The sequence below is a fragment of the Gasterosteus aculeatus genome, unplaced genomic scaffold, assembly GCF_964276395.1.
Source record: "Gasterosteus aculeatus unplaced genomic scaffold, fGasAcu3.hap1.1 HAP1_SCAFFOLD_30, whole genome shotgun sequence".
NCBI classification, from domain to species: domain Eukaryota; kingdom Metazoa; phylum Chordata; class Actinopteri; order Perciformes; family Gasterosteidae; genus Gasterosteus; species Gasterosteus aculeatus.
Window position 1 is genome coordinate 130,001 of NW_027554888.1, and position 12,500 is coordinate 142,500.

Consider the following 12,500-nt stretch of genomic DNA (forward strand, 5'->3'; position numbering starts at 1 on the left):
TAGAAGGCCCCCCCAGGAATAGTGTCTGTTTCCCGGGCAGGAGTCGGGCTTAGTTCAGGGGAGTCTGATAAAGAGTCCCCCCAGGAATAGTGTCTGTTTCCCGGGGAGCAGTCGTGGGGGGGGAGGGTTCCCTCTGTCTCCCTCCGGTGGGAGAGGTCGGTATTGCAGGTGTGGGTTTTTGAAACGGACAAGTTCTGACTGAATATGCTATGTGAACACTTGTGAAATTGGGGATGGTGTGTTGGGGCAGGGGGCGTCTGGTAGAAGGCCCCCCCAGGAATAGTGTCTCTTTCCCGGGCAGCAGTCCCTTTTAGTTAAGGGGAGTCTGATAAAGAGTCCCCCCAGGAATAGTGTCTCTCGCCCGGGCAGCAGTCAGGGTGGAAGGCGCCCTCTGTCTCCCTCCGGTGGGAGAGGTCGGTATTGCAGGTGTGGTGTGCGGCATGGAGCGGAACCCGGGCTCTGGCGTCCTTTTCCGGGTTCAATTCGGCCGTTGTGGGCCTCTGGGGGTGTTTGGGTCCGAGTTCCGGGCTCTGGGGGTGTTTGGTAAAGAGATCCGGGTTCTGGCGTCTTTTTCCGGGTCCGATTCGGCCGTTGTGGGCCTCTGGAGGTGTTTGTGGAGCTCATCCGGGCTCTGGGGGTGCCTGGTAAAGAGATCCGGGTTCTGGCGTCTTTTTCCGGGTTCGATTCGGCCGTTGTGGGCCTCTGGAGGTGTTTGGGTCCGAGTTCCGGGCTCTGGGGGTGTCTGGCAAAGAGATCCGGGTTCTGGCGTCTTTTTCCGGGTCCAATTCGGCCGTTGTGGGCCTCTGGAGGTGTTTGTGGAGCTCATCCGGGCTCTGGGGGTGTCTGGTAAAGAGATCCGGGTTCTGGCGTCTTTTTCCGGGTCCAATTCGGCCGTTGTGGGCCTCTGGAGGTGTTTGGGTCCGAGTTCCGGGCTCTGGGGGTGTCTGGTAAAGAGATCCGGGTTCTGGCGTCTTTTTCCGGGTCCAATTCGGCCGTTGTGGGCCTCTGGAGGTGTTTGGGTCCGTGTTCCGGGCTCTGGGGGTGTCTGGTAAAGAGATCCGGGTTCTGGCGTCTTTTTCCGGACTTAATTCGGCCGTTGTGGGCCTCTGGAGGTGTTTGGGTCCGAGTTCCGGGCTCTGGGGGTGTCTGGTAAAGAGATCCGGGTTCTGGCGTCTTTTTCCGGGTCCAATTCGGCCGTTGTGGGCCTCTGGAGGTGTTTGGGTCCGAGTTCCGGGCTCTGGGGGTGTCTGGTAAAGAGATCCGGGTTTTGGCGTCTTTTTCCGGGTCCAATTCGGCCGTTGTGGGCCTCTGGAGGTGTTTGGGTACGAGTTCCGGGCTCTGGGGGTGTCTGGTAAAGAGATCCGGGTTCTGGCGTCTTTTTCCGGGTCCAATTCGGCCGTTGTGGGCCTCTGGAGGTGTTTGGGTCCGAGTTCCGGGCTCTGGGGGTGTCTGGTAAAGAGATCCGGGTTCTGGTGTCTTTTTCCTGGCTTAATTCGGCCGTTGTGGGCCCCTGGAGGTGTTTGCGGACCTCCGCGGGTGAAATAATGGAAAAAAAAAAAAGTTAAAGTTTCCAGTCGGGACTATGTGGAGCGAAAAAAACCCGGACTTTTTTGGCTCCGTCAGAAACTAAGTAAAAGTCGGAATATGTGAAGGAAAGCCCAGAAAATGCCTGGGCTTTTTTAGATCGCTTCGATAAATTTTTTTTTAGCTCACATCACTGGGCCACCAGGTCGCAGATTTCAGAAACCTGGTTTTCGGAAACAGAGATCTCCAGGACAGGGCCCCGAGCTTCGGGGGGAGCGTTCCCCAGCTGGACCTAAGCATAGTGGGCCAGGCCCCGGGCGGAAAGACGCTCCTGGAGCCGAGATACAGGGGTGGCCCCCCGCGCGACTTACCCGATTTCGGAGCACTATTTTCGGACAGTGATGGCAGAGCAGTGGGTGTACCGCATGGAGGAAAATAACAGCTCCAGAGAGCGGCAGAGACCAGACCAAGTCCCAGAACGGCACACTATTCCCGGACAGTGATGGCAGACCAGCAGGTGTACCGCATGGATGAATAAAGAGCTCCAGAGAGCGGCAGAACCCAGACCAAGTCCCAGAACGACACACTATTCCCGGACAGTGATGGCAGAACAGCAGGTGTACCCCATGGATGAATAAAGAGTTCCAGAGAGCGGCAGAACCCAGACCAAGTCCCAGAACGACACACTATTCCCGGACAGTGATGGCAGACCAGCAGGTGCAGTGGATGGATGAATAAAGACCTCCAGAGAGCGGCAGAGACCAGACCAAGTCCCAGAACGACACACTATTCCCGGACAGTGATGGCAGACCAGCAGGTGTACATGATGGATGAATAAAGAGCTCCAGAGAGCGGCAGAGACCAGACCAAGTCCCAGAACGACACACTATTCCCGGACAGTGATGGCAGAACGGCAGGTGCAGTGGATGGATGAATACAGAGTTCCAGAGAGCGGCAGAGACCAGACCAAGTCCCAGAACGACACACTATTCCCGGACAGTGATGGCAGAACAGCAGGTGTACCGCATGGATGAATAAAGAGTTCCAGAGAGCGGCAGAGACCAGACCAAGTCCCAGAACGACACACTATTCCCGGACAGTGATGGCAGAACGGCAGGTGTACCGCATGGATGAATAAAGAGTTCCAGAGAGCGTGATATCCCTGACCATGACCCAGAACGACACACTATTCCCGGACAGTGATGGCAGAAAGGCAGGTGTACCGCATGGATGAATAAAGAGTTCCAGAGAGCGGCAGAGACCAGACCAAGTCCCAGAACGACACACTATTCCCGGACAGTGATGGCAGACCAGCAGGTGTACCGCATGGATGAATAAAGAGTTCCAGAGAGCGTGATATCCCAGACCATGACCCAGAACGGCACACTGTTCCCGGACAGTGATGGCAGAACAGCAGGTGTACCGCATGGATGAATAAAGAGCTCCAGAGAGCGGCAGAGACCAGACCAAGTCCCAGAACGACACACTATTCCCGGACAGTGATGGCAGAACAGCAGGTGCAGTGGATGGATGAATAAAGAGCTCCAGAGAGCGGCAGAGACCAGACCAAGTCCCAGAACGACACACTATTCCCGGACAGTGATGGCAGAACAGCAGGTGTACCGCATGGATGAATAAAGAGCTCCAGAGAGCGGCAGAGACCAGACCATGACCCAGAACGGCACACTATTCCCGGACAGTGATGGCAGAACAGCAGGTGTACCGCATGGATGAATAAAGAGCTCCAGAGAGCGGCAGAGACCAGACCAAGTCCCAGAACGACACACTATTCCCGGACAGTGATGGCAGAAGAGCAGGTGTACCGCATGGATGAATACAGAGCTCCAGAGAGCGGCAGAGACCAGACCAAGTCCCAGAACGGCACACTGTTCCCGGACAGTGATGGCAGAACGGCAGGTGTACCGCATGGATGAATAAAGAGTTCCAGAGAGCGTGATATCCCAGACCATGACCCAGAACGACACACTATTCCCGGACAGTGATGGCAGACCAGCAGGTGTACCCCATGGATGAATAAAGAGTTCCAGAGAGCGGCAGAACCCAGACCATGACCCAGAACGGCACACTGTTCCCGGACAGTGATGGCAGAAGAGCAGGTGTACCGCATGGATGAATACAGAGCTCCAGAGAGCGGCAGAGACCAGACCAAGTCCCAGAACGGTACACTATTCCCGGACAGTGATGGCAGAACAGCAGGTGTACCGCATGGATGAATAAAGAGCTCCAGAGAGCGGCAGAGACCAGACCAAGTCCCAGAACGACACACTATTCCCGGACAGTGATGGCAGAACGGCAGGTGCAGTGGATGGATGAATACAGAGTTCCAGAGAGCGGCAGAGACCAGACCAAGTCCCAGAACGACACACTATTCCCGGACAGTGATGGCAGAACGGCAGGTGTACCGCATGGATGAATAAAGAGTTCCAGAGAGCGGCAGAGACCAGACCATGACCCAGAACGACACACTATTCCCGGACAGTGATGGCAGAACAGCAGGTGTACCGCATGGATGAATAAAGAGTTCCAGAGAGCGTGATATCCCAGACCATGACCCAGAACGACACACTATTCCCGGACAGTGATGGCAGAACAGCAGGTGTACCGCATGGATGAATAAAGAGTTCCAGAGAGCGTGATATCCCAGACCATGACCCAGAACGACACACTATTCCCGGACAGTGATGGCAGAACAGCAGGTGTACCGCATGGATGAATAAAGAGTTCCAGAGAGCGTGATATCCCAGACCATGACCCAGAACGACACACTATTCCCGGACAGTGATGGCAGAACAGCAGGTGTACCGCATGGATGAATACACAGTTCCAGAGAGCGGGAGATCCCGGCCGATGTCCGATGACGAAGCACTGTATGGGACACTTTGAAGGAAGGGTCGGTCTCCTGGATGAAAAGAACTTTAATTTTCTGACTTAAAATACGGAGTTAAAGTTTCCAGTCGGGACGATAAGGAGGGCAAAAAAACCCGGACTTTTTTGGCTCCGTCAGAAACTAAGTAAAAGTCGGACTATGTGAAGGAAAGCTCAGAAAATGCCTGGAGAATTTTGAGCGGACCGGAAAAAAAAAGTTCCAGCCGACATCACTGGGCCACCAGGTCGCAGATTCCTGAAACCCGGTTTTTAGAAACATAGGCCTCCAGTCGTGAAGACCGGCGTTTGTGCGGTTCGGATCCGACTCAGACCTCAGTATTTTCGGACACCCTCGGACAGTGGCGGGGGTGGAAGAACCGGAGCCTCATGCAGAACTGGCTGTCGGGGAGCAAGCGGACGCTACCCCGGCAGGAGGCATCATTCCGGGCACTGTGGCTGATCGGTAGCTTTCGTGGATGGATGACTGAGCGAACGAACGAGATGACGGCGGTGCGTCCTGGCTGATGTCCCAGTACGGGGCACTATTCTCGGATGCTGATGGCAGAACAGCAGGTGCAGTGGACGGATGAACACACAGTTCCATAGAGCGGCAGAACCCAGACCATGTCCCAGAACGGGACACTATTCTCGGATGCTGATGTCAGAACAGCAGGTGTAACGCATGGATGAATACAGAGTTCCAGAGAGCGGCAGAGACCAGACCATGTCCCAGAACGGGACACTATTCTCGGATGCTGATGTCAGAACAGCAGGTGTAACGCATGGATGAATACAGAGTTCCAGAGAGCGGCAGAGACCAGACCATGTCCCAGAACGGGACACTATTCTCGGATGCTGATGTCAGAACAGCAGGTGTAACGCATGGATGAATACAGAGTTCCAGAGAGCGGCAGAGACCAGACCATGTCCCTGTACGGGACACTATTCTCGGATGCTGATGTCAGAACAGCAGGTGTAACGCATGGATGAATACAGAGTTCCAGAGAGCGGCAGAGACCAGACCATGTCCCAGAACGGCGCACTATTCTCGGATGCTGATGTCAGAACAGCAGGTGCAGCGGACGGACTAATACACAGTTCCAGAGAGCGGTATTTCACGACAGATATCCGATGATGAAGCGCTATTGTCGGACACTGATGGCAGAACAGCAGGTGCACTGGATGAAGGAAATTAACAGAACATAGTTCCAGAGAGCGGGATATCCCAGACCAAGTCCCAGAACGGCGCGCTATTGTCGGACACTGATGGCAGAACAGCAGGTGCACTGGATGAAGAAAATAAACAGAACATAGTTCCAGAGAGCGTGATATCCCAGACCAAGTCCCAGAACGGCGCGCTATTGTCGGACACTGATGGCAGAACAGCAGGTGCACTGGATGAAGGAAATAAACAGAACATAGTTCCAGAGAGTGTGATATCCCAGACCAAGTCCCAGAACGGCCCACTATTCCCGGACACTCATCTACTTAAAATCTCCCTGATTACCTGCCAGAACAGAGCAGATCCAGAGAGCGGTATTTCACGGCAGATATCCGATGATGAAGCGCTATTGTCGGACACTGATGGCAGAACAGCAGTTGCACTGGATGAAGGAAATGAACAGAACATAGTTCCAGAGAGGGGGATATGCCAGACCATGTCCCAGTACGGGACACTATTCTCGGATGCTGATGTCAGAACAGCAGGTGCAGTGGATGAAGGAAATAAACAGAACATAGTTCCAGAGAGCGGGATATGCCAGACCATGTCCCAGTACGGGACACTATTCTCGGATGCTGATGTCAGAACAGCAGGTGCAGTGGATGGATGAAATAAACAGTTCCAGAGAGCGTGAGATCCCGGCTGATATCCGATGAAGAAGCACTGTTCACGGACACTGATGGCTGAACAGCAGGTGCAGCGGATGGATGAATACACAGTTCCAGACAGTGGGAGATCCCTGACCATGTCCCAGTACGGGACACTATTCTCGGATGCTGATGTCAGAACAGCAGGTGCAGTGGATGAAGGAAATAATCAGAACATAGTTCCAGAGAGCGGGAGATCCCAGACCATGTCCCAGTACGGGACACTATTCTCGGATGCTGATGTCAGAACAGCAGGTGCAGTGGATGAAGGAAATAATCAGAACATAGTTCCAGAGAGCGGGATATCCCAGACCATGTCCCAGTACGGGACACTATTCTCGGATGCTGATGTCAGAACAGCAGGTGCAGTGGATGAAGGAAATAATCAGAACATAGTTCCAGAGAGCGGGATATCCCAGACCATGTCCCAGTACGGGACACTATTCTCGGATGCTGATGTCAGAACAGCAGGTGCAGTGGATGAAGGAAATAATCAGAACATAGTTCCAGAGAGCGGGATATCCCAGACCATGTCCCAGTACGGGACACTATTCTCGGATGCTGATGTCAGAACAGCAGGTGCAGTGGATGGATGAATTAAACAGTTCCAGAGAGCGTGAGATCCCGGCTGATATCCGATGAAGAATCACTGTTCACGGACACTGATGGCAGAACAGCAGGTGTACCGCATGGATGAATACAGAGTTCCAGAGAGCGGCAGAACCCAGACCATGTCCCAGTACGGGACACTATTCTCGGATGCTGATGTCAGAACAGCAGGTGCAGTGGATGGATGAAATAAACAGTTCCAGAGAGCGTGAGATCCCGGCCGATGTCCGATGACGAAGCACTGTATGGGACACTTTGAAGGAAGGGTCGGTCTCCTGGATGAAAAAGACTTTAATTTTCTGACTTAAAAAAAAAGTTAAAGTTTCCAGTCGGGACGATAAGGAGGGCAAAAAAACCCGGACTTTTTTGGCTCCGTCAGAAACTAAGTAAAAGTCGGAATATGTGGCGCAAAGCCCTAAAATCCCCTGGAGAATTTTGAGCGGACCGGAAAAAAAAAGTTCCAGCTGACATCACTGGGCCACCAGGTCGCAGATTTCAGAAACCTGGTTTTCGGAAACACAGGGCTCCAGGGCTGAGACCCGGGCTTCGTGGGGAGCGTTCCCCAGCTGGGCCTAAGCATCTTCGGACAACTTTGGGCGGAAAAGCGGGTTCGGGAACCGGGATACGGGGCGGGTTACGCGGCGTGACCTGCCCGAGTGCAGTGCACTATTCCCGGACACTCATCTACTTAAAATCTCCCTGATTACCTGCCAGAACAGAGCAGATCCAGAGAGCGGTATTTCACGGCAGCTATCCGATGATGAAGCGCTGTTGTCGGACACTGATGGCAGAACAGCAGGTGCGGTGGATGAAATAAACAGTTCCAGAGAGCGGTATTTCACGGCAGTTATCCGATGATGAAGCGCTGTTGTCGGACACTGATGGCAGAACAGCAGGTGCGGTGGATGAAATAAACAGTTCCAGAGAGCGTGAGATCCCGGCTGATATCCGATGAAGAAGCGCTATTGTCGGACACTGATGGCAGAACAGCAGGTGCAGTGGATGGATGAATTAAACAGTTCCAGAGAGCGTGAGATCCCGGCTGATATCCGATGAAGAAGCACTGTTCTCGGACACTGATGGCAGAACGGCAGGTGCACTGGATGGATGAAATAAACAGTTCCAGAGAGCGTGAGATCCCGGCTGATATCCGATGAAGAAGCACTGTTCTCGGACACTGATGGCAGAACGGCAGGTGCACTGGATGGATGAATACACAGTTCCAGACAGCGGGAGATCCCTGACCATGTCCCAGTACGGGACACTATTCTCGGATGCTGATGTCAGAACAGCAGGTGCAGTGGATGAAGGAAATAAACAGAACACAGTTCCATGGAGCGGGAGATCCCTGACCATGTCCCAGTACGGGACACTATTCTCGGATGCTGATGTCAGAACAGCAGGTGCAGTGGATGAAGGAAATAAACAGAACACAGTTCCATGGAGCGGGAGATCCCAGACCATGTCCCAGTACGGGCCACTATTCTCGGATGCTGATGTCAGAACAGCAGGTGCGGTGGATGGATGAAATAAACAGTTCCAGAGAGCGTGAGATCCCGGCTGATATCCGATGAAGAAGCGCTGTTGTCGGACACTGATGGCAGAACAGCAGGTGCGGTGGATGGATGAAAGAAACAGTTCCAGAGAGCGGTATCTCACGGCAGTTATCCGATGATGAAGCGCTATTGTCGGACACTGATGGCAGAACAGCAGGTGCAGTGGATGGATGAAGTAAACAGTTCCATAGAGCAGGAGATCCCAGACCATGTCCCATAACGGCACACTATTCTCGGATGCTGATGTCAGAACAGCAGGTGTAACGCATGGATGAATACAGAGTTCCAGAGAGCGGGATATGCCAGACCATGTCCCAGTACGGGACACTATTCTCGGATGCTGATGTCAGAACAGCAGGTGCAGTGGATGGATGAAATAAACAGTTCCATAGAGCGGTATTTCCCGACAGATATCCGACGACGAAGGACCATTTGGGACGCTTTGCAGGAAGGGTCGGTCTCCTGGATGAAAAGAACTTTAATTTTCTGACTTAAAATACGGAGTTAAAGTTTCCAGTCGGGACGATAAGGAGGGCAAAAAAACCCGGACTTTTTTGGCTCCGTCAGAAACTAAGTAAAAGTCGGACTATGTGAAGGAAAGCTCAGAAAATGCCTGGAGAATTTTGAGCGGACCGGAAAAAAAAAGTTCCAGCCGACATCACTGGGCCACCAGGTCGCAGATTCCTGAAACCCGGTTTTTAGAAACATAGGCCTCCAGTCGTGAAGACCGGCGTTTGTGCGGTTCGGATCCGACTCAGACCTCAGTATTTTCGGACACCCTCGGACAGTGGCGGGGGTGGAAGAACCGGAGCCTCATGCAGAACTGGCTGTCGGGGAGCAAGCGGACGCTACCCCGGCAGGAGGCATCATTCCGGGCACTGTGGCTGATCGGTAGCTTTCGTGGATGGATGACTGAGCGAACGAACGAGATGACGGCGGTGCGTCCTGGCTGATGTCCCAGTACGGGGCACTATTCTCGGATGCTGATGGCAGAACAGCAGGTGCAGTGGACGGATGAACACACAGTTCCATAGAGCGGCAGAACCCAGACCATGTCCCAGAACGGGACACTATTCTCGGATGCTGATGTCAGAACAGCAGGTGTAACGCATGGATGAATACAGAGTTCCAGAGAGCGGCAGAGACCAGACCATGTCCCAGAACGGGACACTATTCTCGGATGCTGATGTCAGAACAGCAGGTGTAACGCATGGATGAATACAGAGTTCCAGAGAGCGGCAGAGACCAGACCATGTCCCAGAACGGGACACTATTCTCGGATGCTGATGTCAGAACAGCAGGTGTAACGCATGGATGAATACAGAGTTCCAGAGAGCGGCAGAGACCAGACCATGTCCCTGTACGGGACACTATTCTCGGATGCTGATGTCAGAACAGCAGGTGTAACGCATGGATGAATACAGAGTTCCAGAGAGCGGCAGAGACCAGACCATGTCCCAGAACGGCGCACTATTCTCGGATGCTGATGTCAGAACAGCAGGTGCAGCGGACGGACTAATACACAGTTCCAGAGAGCGGTATTTCACGACAGATATCCGATGATGAAGCGCTATTGTCGGACACTGATGGCAGAACAGCAGGTGCACTGGATGAAGGAAATTAACAGAACATAGTTCCAGAGAGCGGGATATCCCAGACCAAGTCCCAGAACGGCGCGCTATTGTCGGACACTGATGGCAGAACAGCAGGTGCACTGGATGAAGAAAATAAACAGAACATAGTTCCAGAGAGCGTGATATCCCAGACCAAGTCCCAGAACGGCGCGCTATTGTCGGACACTGATGGCAGAACAGCAGGTGCACTGGATGAAGGAAATAAACAGAACATAGTTCCAGAGAGTGTGATATCCCAGACCAAGTCCCAGAACGGCCCACTATTCCCGGACACTCATCTACTTAAAATCTCCCTGATTACCTGCCAGAACAGAGCAGATCCAGAGAGCGGTATTTCACGGCAGATATCCGATGATGAAGCGCTATTGTCGGACACTGATGGCAGAACAGCAGTTGCACTGGATGAAGGAAATGAACAGAACATAGTTCCAGAGAGGGGGATATGCCAGACCATGTCCCAGTACGGGACACTATTCTCGGATGCTGATGTCAGAACAGCAGGTGCAGTGGATGAAGGAAATAAACAGAACATAGTTCCAGAGAGCGGGATATGCCAGACCATGTCCCAGTACGGGACACTATTCTCGGATGCTGATGTCAGAACAGCAGGTGCAGTGGATGGATGAAATAAACAGTTCCAGAGAGCGTGAGATCCCGGCTGATATCCGATGAAGAAGCACTGTTCACGGACACTGATGGCTGAACAGCAGGTGCAGCGGATGGATGAATACACAGTTCCAGACAGTGGGAGATCCCTGACCATGTCCCAGTACGGGACACTATTCTCGGATGCTGATGTCAGAACAGCAGGTGCAGTGGATGAAGGAAATAATCAGAACATAGTTCCAGAGAGCGGGAGATCCCAGACCATGTCCCAGTACGGGACACTATTCTCGGATGCTGATGTCAGAACAGCAGGTGCAGTGGATGAAGGAAATAATCAGAACATAGTTCCAGAGAGCGGGATATCCCAGACCATGTCCCAGTACGGGACACTATTCTCGGATGCTGATGTCAGAACAGCAGGTGCAGTGGATGAAGGAAATAATCAGAACATAGTTCCAGAGAGCGGGATATCCCAGACCATGTCCCAGTACGGGACACTATTCTCGGATGCTGATGTCAGAACAGCAGGTGCAGTGGATGAAGGAAATAATCAGAACATAGTTCCAGAGAGCGGGATATCCCAGACCATGTCCCAGTACGGGACACTATTCTCGGATGCTGATGTCAGAACAGCAGGTGCAGTGGATGGATGAATTAAACAGTTCCAGAGAGCGTGAGATCCCGGCTGATATCCGATGAAGAATCACTGTTCACGGACACTGATGGCAGAACAGCAGGTGTACCGCATGGATGAATACAGAGTTCCAGAGAGCGGCAGAACCCAGACCATGTCCCAGTACGGGACACTATTCTCGGATGCTGATGTCAGAACAGCAGGTGCAGTGGATGGATGAAATAAACAGTTCCAGAGAGCGTGAGATCCCGGCCGATGTCCGATGACGAAGCACTGTATGGGACACTTTGAAGGAAGGGTCGGTCTCCTGGATGAAAAAGACTTTAATTTTCTGACTTAAAAAAAAAGTTAAAGTTTCCAGTCGGGACGATAAGGAGGGCAAAAAAACCCGGACTTTTTTGGCTCCGTCAGAAACTAAGTAAAAGTCGGAATATGTGGCGCAAAGCCCTAAAATCCCCTGGAGAATTTTGAGCGGACCGGAAAAAAAAAGTTCCAGCTGACATCACTGGGCCACCAGGTCGCAGATTTCAGAAACCTGGTTTTCGGAAACACAGGGCTCCAGGGCTGAGACCCGGGCTTCGTGGGGAGCGTTCCCCAGCTGGGCCTAAGCATCTTCGGACAACTTTGGGCGGAAAAGCGGGTTCGGGAACCGGGATACGGGGCGGGTTACGCGGCGTGACCTGCCCGAGTGCAGTGCACTATTCCCGGACACTCATCTACTTAAAATCTCCCTGATTACCTGCCAGAACAGAGCAGATCCAGAGAGCGGTATTTCACGGCAGCTATCCGATGATGAAGCGCTGTTGTCGGACACTGATGGCAGAACAGCAGGTGCGGTGGATGAAATAAACAGTTCCAGAGAGCGGTATTTCACGGCAGTTATCCGATGATGAAGCGCTGTTGTCGGACACTGATGGCAGAACAGCAGGTGCGGTGGATGAAATAAACAGTTCCAGAGAGCGTGAGATCCCGGCTGATATCCGATGAAGAAGCGCTATTGTCGGACACTGATGGCAGAACAGCAGGTGCAGTGGATGGATGAATTAAACAGTTCCAGAGAGCGTGAGATCCCGGCTGATATCCGATGAAGAAGCACTGTTCTCGGACACTGATGGCAGAACGGCAGGTGCACTGGATGGATGAAATAAACAGTTCCAGAGAGCGTGAGATCCCGGCTGATAT